This window comes from Bos javanicus, chromosome 16 (assembly GCF_032452875.1).
Source record: "Bos javanicus breed banteng chromosome 16, ARS-OSU_banteng_1.0, whole genome shotgun sequence".
Taxonomy (NCBI): domain Eukaryota; kingdom Metazoa; phylum Chordata; class Mammalia; order Artiodactyla; family Bovidae; genus Bos; species Bos javanicus.
In genome coordinates this window covers 53,804,324-53,823,734 of record NC_083883.1, presented here as the reverse complement: position 1 = coordinate 53,823,734, position 19,411 = coordinate 53,804,324, and the positions used below count along the sequence as shown (strand labels likewise).

Genomic DNA, 19,411 nt, shown 5'->3' with positions numbered 1-19,411 from the left:
ACAAATATGCACTAGAATGATTACTGAGGCTTATGTAGGTCTTAAATTATGAGTGGTTTCTTTTTCTATATGTAGAGCTCCTGAAAAGTGATTCTATTACTTTCAAAATAGGAAAATGAACTTGTTTTTTTAAAGATTCCATATTTGCTATGTTATTTGGTTGCCATGTGCTACTTTTATTTACTCACACACCTCTCAGCTCAGTGCATCCCCTCCATGGGGAGCTGGGGCACAGAGTTGTTGGGACTTCAGTTAACACAGGCAGGTACCTGCTTTCCAAGAGGCCGTCTCTAGGTCCAAGGCTTGCACAAAGTAAGCATAATCTCCAGTAGGGACCTATAAGGAAGAAGAAACCTAATGGTTTGATTGTAATTAAAAGTTATATGCAAATTCCATTGTTCTACCTTTTCTGGAGCCTGGATTTTCTGAGTATTAAGAGTTTGTGCATGGAAACAAGGGAAGAGTTTAGGCCCATAGGCCCTAGGGATGTAACTTTCCTAGCTCTGTAAAACATCATGGCCTTATCATGAGCGTGTCCTGGGCATGAATGGAGCCTATTGAAAGCCTGCAGTTTTGGGTACATTCCTTTGTTCATCCAGGAGACATTTATTGGAAATTTGCTATGTGTCTTACTTTACAGTAGATGCTGTAGATACAGAGTGGGGCAAATCAAATAAGATTGCTTCATCATCTATTCTAGGAGGCAAGACTACCATGAACAAGTACATAAATAAATAAGGCAGTTATAGAATGAGAAAGTCAATTCCTAGGCAGGTTGATAAGAAGTCCAGGGTCCCTGAGGAGGAGAAAGGGATCTGGGGCTCTGAAGGAGGAGATAGGGGTCTGAAACTCTCAAGGAGAAGGACAGATTTTTTTCTTTACATTTCTTAGTCTTAGTCACATAAAGGTGGTTTGTTTGTTTGTTTGTTTTTCTTTAAGCCCAGAGCTGATGATTATGCAACAAAACAGCTCAGTTTAAACTCTGTACTCAGGATTATATAACAACAATCCTGCTTGAAGACAGTTTCTCCTTCTTGAGAACCTTCTGACTAATCCTGTTATCTTAAAATGTGTATTATGGGAGTAGATGTGGTAAGATCTTTCTATTGTTAGTTCTAATACTGTCATCTTAATATGTAAATTGTGGGAGTGGGTTTAGTCTTTACAATCTTGAGATATTCTTCTAATTTATTGTAATAACCAATTTCAAAAGTATATAGCTCCTTTGCTAAGACTAGTGAGTGGGGCACTCTCTGTCCCCCTTCTGATGTCTATGTCAGAAGCTTTCTCTGTCCTCTTTCTCTTTAATAAAACTCTGCTACACAAAAGCTCTTGATTGATCAAGCCTGATCCCTGGTCCTAAAGCTAAATCTTCTTCTTCAGAGACCATGAATCCGACATCATGTAAGCTATCAATAGATCCTGATCAATTCCATGAAGGAAGTGGAGAGGGTGTGACTAAGGATAATGGAAGTTGTGTATGGAGATGAGATCAAGAAGGCCCTTCCAGAGGAGATGACATTTAAACTGAGGTCAGAAGGATGTAGAAGAGCCAGTCATGGGAAAACATTTCAGGCAGAGGGAATTTTCTTAAATGCAGAGCATTTATTCAAGGAATATCACAATGTGTTCTAGGAACTGTCAGAAAGACTAGCATGGCTTGGGCATAGTCTTTAAGGAGGGAACTCTCCCACACAAACACTTCAGAATGCATCACAAATATAGCAAGCATCATTTTAAATGCACAGATGAGCTCCCAAGAAAGTAAAAGTGTTTCAAGGGACAAAAAACAAAAGAGGAAGTGAAAAGCTATCTTGACGACAGAGGTGTTAGAGATTTAATGCCTTGAAAAGTATAGAGATTGAAGTCTTAGACTCAGGGGAAGTAGGTCATGAGAAAGGAGAATCTCCCTATGAAGCTAGAACTTTGAGAATATAACAGCTCCTCTTCCATGAAAGGGTAGATGAAGGGAGATTACGTGTGAACCCAGGTAGATAGTGACAGAGCTTGTATTACCTTGTGTATGCTATGCTATGCTATGCTATGCTAAGTCACTTCAGTCATGTCCGACTCTGTGTGACCCCATAGATGGTAGCCTACCAGGCTCCCCCTTCCCTGGGATTCTCCAGGCAAGAACACTGGAGTGGGTTGCCATTTCCTTCTCCAACGCATGAAAGTGAAAAGTGAAAGTGAAGTCGCTCAGTCCTGTCCGACTCTTAGCGATCCCATGGACTGTAGCCTACCAGGCTCCTCCGTCCATGGGATTTTCCAGGCAAGAGTACTGGAGTGGGGTGCCATTACCTTGTGTAGGTCCTGTTAAAAGAAGATAATGCTCTGAAAATCAATACCAAGATAGGTTTGGGGTTCAAATTTTTATACTACCCACAACTCCCTAGAATCTTCAAGTTGAGAAGGAACTCAAACATCAGTGCCAAAAAGGAATATCCTTGGAGAATCTAGAAGAATCAGACACAAAAATTCCAGGGAAAGACATACCATCAACCCAGGTCATGCAAAATTCCCACAGATCAATTAAGGGCCTGCCAAGAATGAGCTCTAAATCTCAAATTATAAATGCACAAGTAAATTTTTCACCATGTGTAAGAGTCAGAAAGTATAATAAACCATAGACTAGATATTTCTCCCTAAGAACTCCAGTTTAAAGAACTATCTAAAAGCCTACATAATGTACCTAAAATGATTGAAGTAAAAAAAAGGCCATTAAAAATAAAGATCTTTAGAGGACAGATCCTCTAAAGATTAAAAACACAGCAGATTTTTAAAATGACAACTGAATTTTCAGTTTTAAAATAATAATTAAATCAAATGTTCACATGTTTTAACAACAGGTTAGTCAGATTTAAAAATAAAATAAATTAGAAGATGGGAGGAAACTACTCAGAATGTACTGCATAGAGTTAAAATGTAAAAGGCATGAAAGAAAGGTTAAATGAAAGAGAAGATCAAATGAAAAGGTCCAATTTACTTTTAATAGGACTCCCAGAAGCTGAGAAAAGAGAGAATTGGGGAAAGGCAATATTCAACATTATTGTGACTGACAATCTTCAGAATTTAAATGATAGACATGTACAGTAAGCTGAATAATGGCCACCCAAAGATATCAGAAAAGATAGCATATTAAAAGAGAGACATCACTTTGCCAACAAAGGTCCATATAGTCAAAGCTATAGTTTTTCCATTAGTCATGTACGAATATGAGAGCTGGACCATAAAGAAGGCTGAGTGCCAAAGAATTGATGTTTTTGAACTGTGGTACTGGAGAAGACTCTTGAGAGTCCCTTGGACAGTAAGGAGATCAAACCAGTCAATCCTAAAGGAAATCTACCCTACATATTCATTGGAAGGACTAATGCTGAAGCTCCAATACTTTGGCAACCTGATGCGAAGTGTTGACTCATTGGAAAAGACCCTGATGCTAGGAAAGATTTAGGGCATGAGGAGACAGAGGAATGAGATGGTTAGATAGCATCACTGACTTGATGGACATCAGTTCAGTTCAGTTCAGTCACTCAGTCATGTCCGACTTTTTGCAACCCCATGAATTGCAGCACTCCAGTCCTCCCTGTCCATCACCAACTCCTGGAGTTCACTCAGACCCACATCCATTGAGTCATTGATGCCACCCAGCCATCTCATCCTCTGTCGTCCCCTTCTCCTCCTGCCCCCAATCCCTCCCAGCATCAGAGTCTTTTCCAATGAGTCAACTCTTCGCATGAGGTGGCCAAAGTACTGGAGTTTCAGCTTTAGCATCATTCCTTCCAAAGAAATCCCAGGGCTGATCTCCTTCAGAATGGACTGGTTGGATCTCCTTGCAGTCCAAGGGACTCTCAAGAGCCTTCTCCAACACTACACTTCAAAAGCATCAATTCTTCGGCGCTCAGCCTTCTTCACAGTCCAACTCTCACATCCATACATGACCACAGGAAAAACCACTAGATGGATCTTTGTTGGCAAAGTAATGTCTCTGCTTTTAAATATGCTATCTAGGTTGGACATAACTTTCCTTCCAAGGAGTAAGCGTCTTTTAATTTCATGGCTGCAGTCACCATCTGCAGTGATTTTGGAGCCCAAAAAAATAAAGTCTGACACTGTTTCCACTGTTTCCCCATCTATTTCCCATGAAGTGATGGGACTGGATGCCATGATCTTCATTTTCTGAATGTTGAGCTTTAAGCCAACTTTTTCACTCTCCACTTTCACTTTCATCAAGAGGCTTTTGAGTTCCTCTTCACTTTCTGCCATAAGGGTGGTGTTTGAGCAAACTCAGGGGTGTGGTGAAAGACAGGGAAGCCTGGCATGCTGCAGTCCATGGAGTCCTAAAGAGTCAGACACAACTTAGCCACTGAACATCGACAAATATACCAATTTCTAATCCCTGGGACCCTTAGATGTCACCTTATAAGCAAAAGGGTCTTTGCAGTTATGATTAAGTTAAGGATCTTGAGATGGAAATGTTATTCCGAATTACACAGGGCCCTAAATAAAATTACACTTGTCTTTTTAAGAAGGGGCACACACATTGAAGATAATGGAAAGATGGAATAGAGAGAGATTGAAGATGCTGGCCTTGAAAATGGGAGTGGCATGGCCAATAAAACCTAGGAATGCCAGCAGCCACTGAGAAAGACAAAAACGGATAGACAGAAGGAGCAGATTGTCCCCAGAGCTTCTGGAGGGAGCATGGCCTTGCCAACACCTGGATTTTGGCCCAGGACACTGATTTTTGACTTCTGGCCTTAAGAACTAGAGAGAATAAATTTAAGTCCTTATAAGTCACCAAGTTTGTAGTAATTTGTTATAGCAACCTTATAAAACAACACATGCATTTATATATCGAGAACGCACAGTTTTACAGGAAGAACAAAATAGATATACGACTAGATACACAATGAAACTGGAGAGTTGACCAAATACAGAGAAAATACTTAGAAAGCACCCAGAGAGAAAAGTACAGGGGAGCAATGACCAGGAAGATAGTATATTTTTCAAAGTGTTGATATAATCTAGAAGACAATGAAACGTTATCTTTACAGACGGCACTAGTGGTAAAGAACCTGTCCGCCAATGCAGGAGATATAACAGACTCGAGCTCAATTCTTAGGTCAGAAAGATCACCTGGAGAAGGGCACAGCAACCCACTCCAGTATTCTTGCCTGGAGAATCCCATGGACAGAGGAGCCTGGTGGGCTACATACAGTCCATGGGGTTTCAGAGTTGGACATGACCAAAGCGACTTAGCATGCACACATGCAGGCATGAAGACAAATTATTATTTAAAAGTACAGATGAAATAAAGACATTTTCCGGCAGGTAAGGCTGAGTTTACCACTAACAGAATCTTACCTAAAGAACTGCTAAGAGGTGAACATCAGAAAGAAGTGGAAAAAAAAAACCAGGAAGACATAGAAAGATATGAGAAGCTATATTAAGTGATGAAACTGGAAAGTATGTGATGAAATATAAATAAGCATCAAATGTATGAAACAGCAAAAGCAAAAATAAAACTATGACCAAAGAGACTGTAAAAAAGGAAGGTGAAATTAAAATACCCAACTAATAATATGTTAGATTTAAGGGAAATGTTCGAGGTTAAAAGTTCTAAAGTCATTACCTTGTCCAGGAGTAGACGAAGGATACTGATTAAGTTCAGACTTTATTAAGTAAAATATATATATATATAATAAAGAAATTTAACCACCACAATAGGTAGCAGGAAAGAGGTGGAAAGGGTACAATGAAAATACACGGTAAACAGCAAGTGCAAAATAAGATCAGCAAAAAATCTGTGTATCAGTAAGTAAATCTAACTTTATCAAAAATCACAAAACGTGTAAACAACTCCTTGGTAAACAAACAAAATCTATTTGCTCTATGTTTTAGGAAATACCTGCAGGCTTCCCTAGTGGCTCAGAGGTTAAAGCGTCTGCTCACAATGCAGGAGACCTGGGTTCGATCCCTGGGTTGGGAAAATCCCCTGGAGAAGGAGATGGCAACCCACTCCAGTATTCTTGCCTGGAGAAGAATCCCATGGGCGGAGGAGCCTGGTGGGCTACAGACCACGGGGTCGCAAAGAGTCGGACACTACTGAGTCACATAACTTCCACTTTTCTTTCACTTTAGGAAATACCTAAAATTAAAGAACTGAGATACTCAACTAGAAAGAAAAAAATCAACTTTTTCATTATTTAAAGACAAAATTTAAAGAGAAGGAAATGGCAACCCACTCCAGTGTTCTTGCCTGGAGAATCCCAGGGATGGGGGAGCCTGCTGGGCTGCCGTCTATGGGGTCACACAGAGTCAGACACGACTGAAGCGACTTAGCAGCAGCAAAGACAAAATTATCTACATAGAAAACTCGAAGAATCTATTGGGCAATGCTATTGAAAAGTCCAAATGAATTTTTTGACCAACGTGATGCATCTCCCAGCTAATAAAGCTAAGTTGAGAATTCGACACTCTTGCTAGGAACAAGCTCAAGTACACAAAAATCAATTTCATGCATCAGCCACAGCAATTAGAAAATATAGTTTTTAAAAGACACCATATACACTAGCAATAAAATCTTAGATACCTAGGAATAAACCTTTACGGAGAAATTTTTAACTTTATTGAAAGACATAAAAGAAGACCTAGAGAAATGGAAGAATAGAAATAAAAGTGATGGGTCATATTCATTAGTTAAAGAATCAATATTGTAAAATGAAAATTCTTCCAAATCATTGTATAAGTTAATATAATTCTAATTACAACTCTAAAAGAATTTTCCATGAAAATCATATAAGGAAAATCAAAGAGGCAAGTAATTCTTAGAAAAAGCAGTATGGAGAAGGGGCTTTGCTTTCTAGGTATCAAGGCAATATAAAGTCATAGTAATAAAGACAACATGATATTGACTCAGAGATAGACAAATAGATCAATGAAATGAAATAGAGTGCTCCAATGTAATCCCACAGGTGTATGAGAACTTAATCTATAATACGTTTGGCATTATGAATCAGTGAGAAAAGGGATGAACTGACAGTAAGTAGTATTGTGATTGCCATCTCTCCATATGGAAAAAAAATCAATTGGATTCATATTGTCAATACACAAATATCAATCCTACATGGATAAAACCTCAATTAAAAAAGGCAAAGCTTTAACATGTTTAAGAGAAAATATAGAAACATATTTTTATAATTTCTTGATAATTTATTTAAAACATATAGAGGGTTAAGAAAATATGATAAATCTGACTACATTACAATTGAAATATCTAGAAAACAAAGTCACTGCAAACAGTAAAAACACAAATCACAGAATTAGTGGATACTTATGGATAAAAGCAAAAAAAAGGTAGCATCTAGACTGTACAGAGGATATATCTACAATTTAGGATGGAGTAGATACTTATATATAAAATCAAAAAGTTAGCATCCATAACATATAAACAATACCTCCTATTCAGTGAGAGCAAGACAACCAAGATAAAGGGTATGAATAGAAAATTTGAAAAAGTCAAACTTGAATGTCCCTTCAGCATGCAAAAAAAGATGTTGGACCTCACTAGTAATCAGGGAAATGCAAACTAAAGTAGGGAGATCTTTTCCACCCCTGTCAGCTCTGGCAGGCCCTTCTGCCCAGATGCTACAGGAAGGGCAGAAAGCCAGAGCAGAGCAGTGTCCAGGGCACATGACTTGATTTAGACTAGATTGGCAAGAATACTAATGACAGCATCAGGAGCTGGATAGAGATGTAGAGAAGTAGGAATCTTTATACCCTGTCCATGGAAGAGCAAATTAGTTCAATTTAGAGAAGAATTTGGCAATATTTAGTAACACTGGAGGATTCAGCATTACCATTTTAAGGAATATACCCAAAAAAGGCTCCCATGTGTTTGTAAGGGAACCTTTATAAGGAAACTGGTAAAACTGAAGAGTACTGATTGCAGCACTATTGGTAACAGAAAAAAAAAAAAAAAGACATTTTGGTTGTGGTGGGGAAGAGTGGGAGTTTATAATCTGCTAATAGAAAACTAATGAATGATTTGTAGTATATTTGTACAATGCAATATCTTACAGCTGTTAAAATCATTAAACTAGGGCTAACTCTGTACCAACATAGAAGCAACTGCAAAAACATAATGAAAAAGAAAAATTCAGGATGATTTATGATTTATCCACATGACAATTGCTTTACATTGAAAAAAGGTAAAACAATCCTATGTACAATACTATACCCATGTGTATCGGATATACGCATATGTTACAAGAGTAGAAGAGCAAGCGTGTAGGTGATAAGTATCAGCCCCTCTGGGAGGACTGAAGGAGAATGAGATCAAGAAGGAACATACAGGGAGCTTCAATGGTATCTGTAAAACTTTAATGCTATTAAGTAAGTAAGTGAAGTAATTAGATAACATGTTGAAATGGTGTATACACATTATTCTCTTTATTTTTCCTGTGTGCAAGAAATACTTTTATAATAAAATTTTTTTAATTAACTTTAAAATGTATTTGACTTTTAAAAATTGAAAGGGCTTCCCTGGTGGCTCAGATAGAAACGAATCTGCCTGCAATGCAGGAGACCCAGATTCAATCCCTGAGTTGGGAAGATCCCCTGGAGAAGGGCATGGCAACCCACTCCAGTATTCTTGCCTGGAGAATCCCATGGACAGAGGAGCCCGATGGGCTACAGTCCATGGGGTCGCAAAGAGTCGGACATGACTGAGTGACTAACACTTTAAAAACTGAAGTAGAAAGATCAGTCCAGATGCTATTGTATTAATTCAGACAATAGGGAAATAATATACACGAGGGCCAGGAGTGCAAATAGAAGACAGAGAAACAGATTGAGCCAAGATATGTTGGAGGTAAAATTGATGGTCTTGGGTAAATTTGCTGTCTCATACAACAGATATGACAGACACAGCCACTGTCCTGTCCATGCTCCGTGCTCTGTTGCCCTTTCTGGGTGCTCCAGTAGGTTCCCAACTACTAGTGTCTGCATCTCTGTGCTGAGGTCTCACTCCCCCTTCAGTTCAGTTCAGTTCAGTCATTCAGTCGAGTCCGACTCTTTGCAACCCCATGGATTGCAGCACGCCAGGCTTCCCTATCCATCACCAACTCCCAGAGCCTACACAAACTCATGTCCATCACGTTGGTGAAGCCATCAAACCATCTCATCCTCTGTCATCCCCTTCTCCTCCCACCTTCAATCTTCTCAGCCTCAGGGTCTTTTCCAATGAGTCAGTTCTTTGCATTAGGTGCCCAAAGTATTGGAGTTTCACCTTCAGCATCAGTCAGTCTCTTCCATCAGGAAGCTTCCATAAGCCTCTTATCCTTATCCATCAGAGGGCAGACAGAATGAAAGCCACAAACACAGAAAACTAACCAAACTGATCACATGGACCACAGCCTTGTCTAACTCAATGAAACCATGCCATGTAGGGCCACCCAAGACAGATGGGTCATGGTGGAGAGTTCTGACAAAACGTGGTCCACTGGAGAAGGGAATGGCAAACCATTTCAGTATTCTTGCCTTGAGAACCTTCATGAACAGTATGAAAAGGCAAGAAGATAAGACACTGAAAGATGAACTGTCTTCCCCTACCTATCTCCAACTGTCAAAAGCTTCACCGCCCTCAGGTGGTGCTAAGGAATGCAGCCATCAACCAGTGGTTTTCAGAAGTTGGCGTGTAAATACTCTAACTCCCACACCTCTCAGCTAGGATAATTCTGAGGCTTGTGCTTCACACCATTGTCCAAAGTTTCCCCATAGAATTAAGCTTTAGGCACCCTCCAAGTTAGTAGATTTAATAGTATTCACTTTTAGGTTATCTTCCCTTCCCTTTATCCCTTCTTCACTTGCCAATCAGTGTTAGCCCCACTTCTCCCAATGAACCATTTTTTTATTTGAGTCTTTGTCTTGGATCTACTTCTGGGAGAGCCTACACTAAGACAGCAAGCATACTGCCCAAGTATGCCCACTTTCAAAGCATGCCAACATGCCACCAAGCACCATGATATCACTCCCAGTCTGGCAAGGGGAGGGGGAAACACCCAAAGATTACAAAGGCTCTGGACAGGTGAATGGGTGACATGCCACATGCAAGAGATGGAAAGCATGACTGAGGAGAAGTAGAGACAAAAGGCTGCTTAAGAATTTGCAGAATCAACATAGTGAAAATGAGTATACTACCCAAAGCAATTTATAGATTAAATGCAATCCCTATCAAGCTACCAATGGTATTCTTCACAGAGCTAGAACAAATAATTTCACAATTTGTATGGAAATACAAAAAACCTCGAATATCCAAAGTAATCTTGAGAAAGAAGAATGGAACTGGAGGAATCAACCTGCCTGACTTCAGGCTGTACTACAATGCCACAGTCATCAAGACAGTATGGTACTGGCACAAAGACAGAAATATAGATCAATGGAACAAAATAGAAAGCCCGGAGATAAATCCACGTACCTATGGACACCTTGTCTTTGACAAAGGAGGCAAGAATATACAATGGATTAAAGACAATCTCTTTAACAAGTGGTGCTGGGAAAACTGGTCAACCACTTGTAAAAGAATGAAACTAGAACACTTTCTAACACCATACACAAAAATAAACTCAAAATGGATTAAAGATCTAAATGTAAGACCAGAAACTATAAAACTCCTAGAGGAGAACATAGGCAAAACACTTTCTGACATACATCACAGCAGGATCCTCTATGACCCACCTCCCAGAATATTGGAAATAAAAGCAAAAATAAACTGGACCTAATTAAACTTAAAAGCTTTTGCACAGCAAACGAAACTATAAGCAAGGTGAAAAGACAGCCTTCAGAATGGGAGAAAATAATAGCAAATGAAGCAACTGACAAACAACTAATCGTAAAAGTATACAAGCAACTCCTACAGCTCAATTCCAGAAAAATAAATGACCCAATCAAAAAATGGGCCAAAGAACTAAATAGACATTTCTCCAAAGAAGACATACAGATGGCTAACAAACACATGAAAAAATGCTCAACATCACTCATTATCAGAGAAATGCAAATCAAAACCACTATGAGGTACCATTTCATGCCAGTCAGAATGGCTGCGATCCAAAAGTCTACAAGCAATAAATGCTGGAAAAGGTGTGGAGAAAAGGGAACCCTCTTACACTGTTGGTGGGAATGCAAACTAGTACAGCCACTATGGAGAACAGTGTGGAGATTCCTTAAAAAACTGGAAATAGAACTGCCTTATGACCCAGCAAGCCCACTGCTGGGCATACACACTGAGGAAACCAGAAGGGAAAGAGACACATGTACCCCAATGTTCATCGCAGCACTGTTTATAATAGCCAGGACATGGAAGCAACCTAGATGTCCATCAGCAGATGAATGGATAAGAAAGCTGTGGTACATATACACAATGGAGTATTACTTGGTCATTAAAAACAATACATTTGAATCAGTTCTAATGAGGTGGATGAAACTGGAGCCTATTATACAGAGTGAAGTAAGCCAGAAAGAAAAACACCAATATAGTATACTAACACATATATATGGAATTTAGAAAGATGGTAACAATAACCCTGTATGTGAGATAGCAAAAGAGACACAGATGTATTGAACAGTCTTTTGGACTCTGTGGGAGAGGGAGAGGGTGGGATGATTTGGGAGAATGGCATTGAAACCTGTATAATATCAAATATGAAACGAGTCACCAGTCCAGGTTCAATGCACGATACAATACTGGATGCTTGGGGCTGGTGCACTGGGACGACCCAGAGGGATGGTACGAGAAGGAAGGAGGGAGGAGGGTTCAGGATGGGGAACACGTGTATACCTGTGGCTGATTCATGTTGATATATGGCAAAACCAATACAATATTGTAAAGTTAAAAAATAAAATAATAATAATAATAAAAAAGAATTTGCAGAGAAATGATGCCCTCCTGCATCATGGAAATAAGTGAAATTCCAATGGCAGCAGCTCTGAGCCTCTGCTAGCCTTCACAATAGTGCCTCATTTGGGGGTTCCTTTGGCTGAGTTAGGAATTTAACACGGCTTTATTGCATGCTATCCTATGTCTAATCCTACTGTAATGTAATTTATTTGCATTCACATTCCAGACGTGTCTACAGAGCAGGATTTGATGCTGATGGATTCTGCTTTGATAGAAAATATTATTGAATGTCACTAGAGAATGACTTTCTGATAAAGCATCAGTCCAGTTTCCCCAATGTGGAGATTTCAGCAGTGGATTAAAAAATATTTGCCTTGACAGTAACATAAAAAATCATGGCTCAAATTATAAATTGTGTTATATGTAAACAAACAAATAAGGCCTTAGGTATTCTCGTCGTGTATTATTCTGCAGATAACACTTCACCTTTAAGCAGAGTGATTTTTTTTAAGCTCTAAATCCATTGCACCTGGCAACTGAGTCAATCTGACTATTATCAATAGCAAAAGCATTGTGGTGAGTTTCCTGGCATGTCTCTGGCTGCTGATTTGGAAGGAAAGATACTTAATTTGACTTTGCCATCTCACAAAGGTGAATAAACAAATCCCTAGGGAAATCAGCTTGGCTTTCTCAGTTTACAGTGTATTTAAACAGTGCTGTGGAGTCAATGAAACACATCAGTTCAGATGATCATCAGTGAAGACGCCTAAGATACTGTCTTCTCCTTGCTGGCCAGAGTAAAGCAGAGAACCTGGTGGCCATCGTAGGTACAGGCTATGCAAGGAGACCCCCAGAGGAGCAGGCCTGATCTTTGGGGCCACCAGAAAACCTTATTATCTGAAATGGAAACTACAAGAAAACTCTGTGTAAAAATTTGCCACCTCTAGACGTCTCCATAGCAGATGGTCCACAGAGTTACTAATGGAACCAGGGTACATCCCACAGCCATTCAAAGAATCTCTGGGTCCAGTTGATGTGAGTATTATGAAACCTTGGCGAGATCTTACCACAGGCAAGGTCTAAAAGTTAGGAGCTCAAAGTCAGGAAGATCCAAGTTCAGATTCCAACCCCACAGTTTCATGGTAGTATGTTATTTAACCTCTCTGAGTCAAGTATCAGTTTCCTCATCAGTAAATTCTAAAGTCACACAGACTTGTTGCAATGGTTAAAGGAGATACTATATGTTAAAGTATTTTAACTTGTGTCTGGAACATAGTAAGTACTCAGTAGATAGTGATTGCTACAGTTATTATTACTGTCATAATGTAACCAATGGAAAGAAAATGCTATCTATAGGGAATTCTGTAGGGAAGTGTACCCCCATAAGTACATTGTAAATTTTCTGGCACTCTTGGTACAAAGAAAAGGAAAAGGAAATTGGCTATTAGGAATTTGTCAGAATTTATCAGCATCAAGCAAGGAAAATGAGACTCTCTAGACAGCAAGCCTCACTCTTTAGACAGTTAATCTGACTTTCCTGGCTAGAGGGAGAAATTTTTCAGGAGATCTGACTCCTGTCTTTTAATTGTATACTCCCCAAGCAACTTTCTAGTCTGTGACTTGATCTAAGGAAGGCAGAACAGATGGCTGTCCCTAACTCTGAAACTAGGCCTTTCTCCCACGGAAGTCATGAAATCAGCTTCTGGCTCATCCCTCTGTGACTTCTGAGTTGGTCACCAGGATGCTTCTCTGTTTTAATAAAAATCAGGCTTCTGCATCTGTAACAGTTATGGCCAGATGGGGGTTTGGGCTGAGCCCTCCCCATCTAGAGGCTCCCCTTGTGGCTCAGCTGGTAAAGAATCCACCTGCAATGCAGGAGACCTAGATTCGATCCCTAGGTTGGGAAGATGCCCTGGAGAAGGGAAAGGCTACCCACTCCAGTATTCTGGCCTGGAGAATTCCATGGACTGTATAGTCCATGGGGTCACAAAAAGTTGAACACAACTGAGCAACTTTCACTTCACTTCACTTCCCATCTAGGACTTGTCCCTCTGTGAATTCTTATCTGCAGCCCCCAGCCTGCCACCATATTGAGTGCTCAGTAGGCATATGGAAAAGGATAATTGATGCTGTGTTTTAGATGCCCTGGAGAAGGGAAAGGCTACCCACTCCAGTATTCTGGCCTGGAGAATTCCATGGACTGTATAGTCCATGGGGTCACAAAAAGTTGAACACAACTGAGCAACTTTCACTTCACTTCACTTCCCATCTAGGACTTGTCCCTCTGTGAATTCTTATCTGCAGCCCCCAGCCTGCCACCATATTGAGTGCTCAGTAGGCATATGGAAAAGGATAATTGATGCTGTGTTTTAGATGCCCTGGAGAAGGGAAAGGCTACCCACTCCAGTATTCTGGCCTGGAGAATTCCATGGACTGTATAGTCCATGGGGTCACAAAAAGTTGAACACAACTGAGCAACTTTCACTTCACTTCACTTCCCATCTAGGACTTGTCCCTCTGTGAATTCTTATCTGCAGCCCCCAGCCTGCCACCATATTGAGTGCTCAGTAGGCATATGGAAAAGGATAATTGATGCTGTGTTTTTCATTCCTATTTGAGTTTTATTGATCATCTTCAACAGGAAGAAGTTTGTCTCTTGGCAGCTCTTTGTTGTTATGCAGTAACATACGTAAACTTGCACAGATAAGTGAATTAGGCTCAGAGAAGGTCCATGACTTTCTCCAAGTCACACAGTGGAAAGGCAGAATCTGAACCTTATTTGGCCTGGAGTTTGTGTACTTTCTACCTTGCCCTACCATCTCCCATGCCATTGCCTGTGAAGTCATATCCATCCCAGAGAAGACACGAGTGCCTGAGTGGCTCTGTCCAAGCCACTCCACAAAGCATTTACCTTTCTCCTGGACTTGGGGCAGAGGGGAGGGCTTATTCTCTCTGTATAAGGATTAGTCGAACACAGCGTGCCTGGAGTTAAAGCTAGAGCTACTACACCAGTTAAAAGGATGTAAATTGCATGTAATCAACTTACATCAATTATAAATAATTGTTTTCTCATATTATTCAGGGAAGAGCTCTCAATGAGTTCTGAAACATTAATTGGAGTAATCAATGGCCTGGTTCTTGTATAGCAGGAGCACTGTTAACATCTCATTTAACCCTTGGCTATTGATCACATATCATCTTATGTTCTCTTGTTATATGTTTTTATTGGGGGTGTTACAATCTGTCTACCAACAGTGGCTTTGAAATTTCTGTCCTGGGGAACACAAGGAGAGCATCACTGAGAAATGGCACATTTGTGTTTCCCTAGTTAGGACCTGGAACATACTTTCCCATAAAGACCCTACTGCTGCTGCTGCTGCTGCTGCTAAGTCGCTTCAGTCGTGTCTGACTCTGTGTGACCCCATAGATGGCAGCCCACCAGGCTCCCCCATCCCTGGGATTCTCCAGGCAAGAACACTGGAGTGGGTTGCCATTTACTTCTCCAATGCATGAAAGCACAGCTAATTGTTTTCTTTAGTGTTATCACTGAATAGTGAGCGAACGACAGTTGTGAGACATTATATGTTTAAAAACCATATTTCCCAAATCGCAGTCTTTAGGTCATAAGCAAATTGTGTCAATAAGTTTAAAAGAACCTGTGGCGGATTCATTTTGATATTTGGCAAAACTAATACAATTATGTAAAGTTTAAAAATAAAATAAAATTTAAAAAAAATAAAAAAAATAAAAGATTCTCGGTTAAATATTGCTGAATAGTTGTCTCTCTTCAAAATTTCTCAGAACCTTCATTGTGCAGGTGGGCACTGTGACTCACAGAAGAGTCTCCCACAGAATTCTTATGTATATCTTTAATAGTTGGCAAATCTCACCTTTTGAAATGCTGACATAGGCCTTGAGCCCTCCAACTCTTATGTATAGCCTTAGGTCTGGGGGACACTCCTTTCCCAAGTCTGAATAAACAGGTACAAAGGAATTGCTAAACATCCACGTGGTTCCCAAGCAGTTTTATGTTAAGCGGGCTTAACCACCCAATGGGCTTGTATATATAACCAAGTAATAAATATGCTGGGCGATGTGCAGGCTGTCAAGCTAATCCTCCAAAATCAATGTCATTATTCTGAAAAGTGAATTTTGTTAACCCCAGTGACTGTGACTTAGAAGGTCTGTGTTGGGTATTCCCACTGCGCTTTGTCATAGTAAAGGTGCTGAGACATTTCACCAGTAAAAGAACTCAGTCAACCATAGTGAAAAAGAAGAAAATAAGCAAACTCATGTCTTACCCTTGTTATTTTACACCTAAAATGTAGTCTGTATTTTGGCTTTGGCTGGTGAGTTTCATGTTTTGGGTTCTGATGAGATGTGATCTGAGTGTGTATCCAAGAACATCCATGATCTGTGTTTACTCAGCTAACTGCCCTGAGAACACTTGCTCAGTCAGCATGAGAGCATGAATTAAATCACTGTAAAAAGCCCAATGGGGAAGAACTTCTCCTTTTGCCTTCAGCAGCACAGGCAGATGACTTAACATCTTAACCTGGCCTGGAACAAAGTACCACACAGTGTCCAAGACGTGGGCTCGAGTCGCACCATCCAGAATCTAAAGGAGATTCTTAATCTGCAGTGCTGAACATTAAGCAGGTCTTTGTATCTGACCTCTGTCTCGTGCTTTGCACATGCAAGGGAAGAAAACAAAAAGAAAAAATCTCGTTGTGTGGCTGTATTTGGTCCAGATACCCCCAGAAAGGGTTAAAAACAGATGATTAGTTCAATTCAGTTGCTTAGTCATGTCTGACTCTTTGCGACCCCATGGACTGCAACACGCCAGGCTTCCCTGTCCATCACCAACTCCCAGAACTTGTTCTAACTCATGCCCATCGAGTCAGTGATGCCATCCAACAAGCTCATCCTCTGTTGTCCCCTTCTCCTCCTGCCTTCAATCTTTCCCAGCATCAGGGTCTTTTCCAAAGAGTCAGTGCTTCACATCAGCTGACCAAAGTATTGGAATTTCAGCTTCAGCATCAGTCCTTCCAATGAATATTCAGGACTGATTTCCTTTAGGATGGACTGGTTGGGTCTCCTTGCAGTCCAAGGGACTCTCAAGAGTCTTCTCCGATACCACAGTTCAAAAGCATCAATTCTTTGGCACTCAGCTTTTTTTTTATAGTTCAACTCTCACATCCATATGTAACTGGATAAACCATAGCTTTGACTAGACGGACCTTTGTCAGCAAAGTAACATCTCTGCTTAATATGCTATCTAGGTTAGTCATAACTTTTCTTCCAAGGAGCAAGTGTCTTTTAATTTCATGGCTGCAGTCACAATCTGCAGTGATTTTGGAGCCCCCCAAAATAAAATATCTCACGGTTTCCATTTATTTGCCATGAAGTGATGGGACCAGATGCCATGATCTTAGTTTTCTGAATGTTGAGTTTTAAACCAGCTTTTTCACTCTCCTCTTTCACTTTCATCAAGAGGCTCTTTAATTCTTCTTTACTTTCTGCCATAAGGGTGGGTGTCATCTGCGTATCTGAGGATATTGATATTTCTCCTGGCAATATTGATTCCAGCTTGTGCTTCATCCAGTCAGGTGATGCCTATATTCAAATTCACTTACATGGCATCTGTGTAACACCCTTACACCTAGAAAGTATAACATAGAGAAAACCTCATCCCTCATGACCTTCTCTTGTGTGGTCCTGCAGGAGGTAGGTTTCTAAGAGACAAAACTAGGGCACTGTCAACATTCTGAGACCATAGTCTTGTCTCAGATTCTATTCCCTTAGGATTTCCTTATGATTCTAGTAGAAGAAAAATTTCCCCTGTGGAGCCTCATTTGGTTGTGTTCCATGTTGCATGTTGGCTTCTGACTATGAAACTCAAGTTGAGGTTTCTTTGCCTAAAGGCTTACTTAGTCTATAGCAATGGTTTTCCAGATTTTAAGAATAATGCAACCCTTTTCATATAAAATCTTGCTCAAATTCTTATTTCTATAAACACAGAAGGCCAGGAGCTGGTCTCATGGAGACTTTTGAAGATCCTAAGGTCTTCCCTGCTTACTTAGCACCTGCTGCCCACCATATACTTCTTTGGAACCCTGGTGTTCCTTGGAATAGAATTTGAGAAACACTATCTGATGAGAAGACTTCTGGACTGAAAGTCAAGAAATGTGGGTTTTACCCGAGTTGGACCACAACCTCAGGCTGAAGTTGACCCAGTTACTTGAAATCTCAGTTCCTCTCTTTTCTTCTCTGTAAAATGGAAGAAAATAGCATGTGCCCTCTTTTTTTCACAGGGTGATTGTGATATATTGGATATATTCAAATATAATGAAATAGTTGACATCGTGGTCATTTTGTGCTTTTCACCGTACTTTCACATCTGTTCATTTCCTTTCTTGTTAAAATGTCCCTGAAATAGCAATAGAGCAAATACTAGTAAACATGGAATCTCTTTGGAAAAAGAGAATTAAGCCAAGAACCAGAACAATAAAAATAGATGGCAGAGACAGAGTGCTAGGTACATAACTTGAGCCCACGGATACAAATGTGCCTGAAGCCATCTCTGGACACTTCTGTTACCTGACACAACAAATGTCACTTTTTGGCTTGAGCTAGTTTGAGCAGAGTTTCTGACATAATCAAAATATGTGGAATCTAGAAAAATGGTAGAGATGAACCTATTTGCGAAGTAGAAATAGAGACACAGATGTAGAGAGCAAATGTATGGACACCAAGGAGGGAAAAGGTCAGGAGGAAATGAGAGACTGGGATTGACATACGTATACTACAGATGCTAGAGCTCAGTCACTTCAGTCATGTCCAACTCCTTGTGACCCCATGAACGGTAGCCTGCCAGGTTCCTCTGTCCATGGAATTCTCCAGGCAGGAATACTGGAGTGGGTTGCCATGCCCTCCTCCAGATGATCTTTCCAACCCAGGGATCGAACCCACGTCTCCTGCATTGCAGGTGGATTCTTTACCATTGAATCATTGGGGAAGCCCAAATACACTATGAAAAGTGAAAGTGAAAGTGTTCGTCATTCAGTCATGCCTGACTCTTTGCGACCCCATGGACTGCAGCCCACCAGGCTCCTCTGTCCATGGGATTTTCCAGGCAAGAGTACTGGAATGGCTTCCCATTTCCTTCTCCAGAGAATCTTCCCGACCCTGGGATCAAACCCAGGTCTCCTGCACTGCAGGCAGATTCTTTACCAACTGGGCTAACAGGGAAGCCCCATATATACTATAATAGATAACTAACGAGAACCTACTATAGAGCACAGGACACTCTACTCATTGTTCTCTGGCCTGGAGACCTAAATGGAAAAAAAATCCAAACAAGAGAGGATATATGTATACATATAGCTGAGTCACTTTATTGTACACCAGAAAATAACATGACATTGTAAAGCAACTATACTCCAATTTTTAAAAATCTTCTTAAAAAAAAGAGTCCCAACTAATGTGATATAGTTAATCTCTCGAAGCCTTGAA

At 40.3% G+C, this 19,411-nt stretch overlaps 1 protein-coding gene across 1 annotated transcript in view; it reads left to right on the top strand.

Annotated features, from left to right (window-relative positions):
* Window positions 1–19,411, top strand: part of KAZN (kazrin, periplakin interacting protein) — a 1,344,061-nt gene that overhangs the window by 599,634 nt on the left and 725,016 nt on the right. The gene's annotated exons all lie outside the window — the stretch shown is intronic.